Here is a 1,503-nt window from a genome sequence, read left to right as displayed (position 1 = left end):
ACACACATTACCTATTGGTTTGGTGGAGGCACTAAACACACAAAGACACACATTATCTATTGGTTTGGTGGAGGCACTAAACACACAAGGACACACATTATCTATTGGTTTGGTGGAGGCACTAAACACACAAAGACACACATTATCTATTGGTTTGGTGGAGGCACTAAACACACAAGGACACACATTATCTATTGGTTTGGTGGAGGCACTAAACACACAAAGACACACATTATCTATTGGTTTGGTGGAGGCACTAAACACACAAGGACACACATTATCTATTGGTTTGGTGGAGGCACTAAACACACAAAGACACACATTATCTATTGGTTTGGTGGAGGCACTAAACACACAAGGACACACATTATCTATTGGTTTGGTGGAGGCACTAAACACACAAAGACACACATTATCTATTGGTTTGGTGGAGGCACTATACACACAAGGACACACATTATCTATTGGTTTGGTGGAGGCACTAAACACACAAGGACACACATTATCTATTGGTTTGGTGGAGGCACTAAACACACAAAGACACATAGATTCGCAAGTTTCATAAACTATTAGTACCTGCGCGGTTTCTGGTCTCATCTTTAGGATACGTTGCTGCGGATTTATATACATATATATGTGTGTGTGTGTGTGTGTGTGTGTGTGTGTGTGTGTGTGTGTGTGTGTGTGTTTGTTTGAGTGTGTGTGTGTGTGTGTGTGTGTGTGTGTATGTATGTATGTATGTATGTATGTATGTATGTATGTATGTATGTATGTGTGTGTGTATGATTTACGTTGCTGCAGCGGATTTATGCTTAATTCTCTATTGGAAAAGTAATTAAACTGTGTTTTTTAGAGAAGATTCTCAGGAGGAGACGATAAAACATATATTCACACATATATATAACATGTTTATTCCTTGTATTTTTCCCAACACTTACTTATGAATTATCAGCCTTTAAGCATGAAACTTAACTTACTAAATTGGTACACCCATAGAATTGGTTATAGTAAACGGAATACTATAGTAACCAAACGCCTGGTCACTATGTTTTATCCTTTGTTCACTTTTGAGATAGACCAACTGAGTCACAGATATGTTGCTCTTCCGGCAAAGGCTATTTATTAGAAATAAAAATAAATAGAGAAGAAAGAAAGTTTGTGTCATTATGTTCATTTACACGAACTTTCTTCTTTTCTTGGCGTCTGGGAAAGATCAAATTACAACTTCTTTTTGTACCCAAGATTTTATCGATCTGCAGTGAATTGTGAACCCACTGACTTTTATTTTCATTGCCAATAGTTAGGTGGCCGACTGCTCAAATCGGGCTCTGGCGCCGGATCTACTATCCCTTGTCTCATCCGGTGAGTTAGATATTGCTGGTTCGTGGAATTTCCGTTCTTCTTCTCTTCTTTTTCTCTTTTCCTTTTCCAATGTTAGTAGAACGCATCATTCTATGAAGGTTTTCTTCTATAGCAATTTCTTCGCAAATTTATAATAACGGT

The sequence above is a fragment of the Penaeus chinensis genome, chromosome 43 (assembly GCF_019202785.1).
Source record: "Penaeus chinensis breed Huanghai No. 1 chromosome 43, ASM1920278v2, whole genome shotgun sequence".
Taxonomy (NCBI): Eukaryota; Metazoa; Arthropoda; class Malacostraca; order Decapoda; family Penaeidae; genus Penaeus; species Penaeus chinensis.
The sequence above is the reverse complement of the archived record's forward strand: the minus strand, read 5'-3'. Positions refer to the sequence as shown.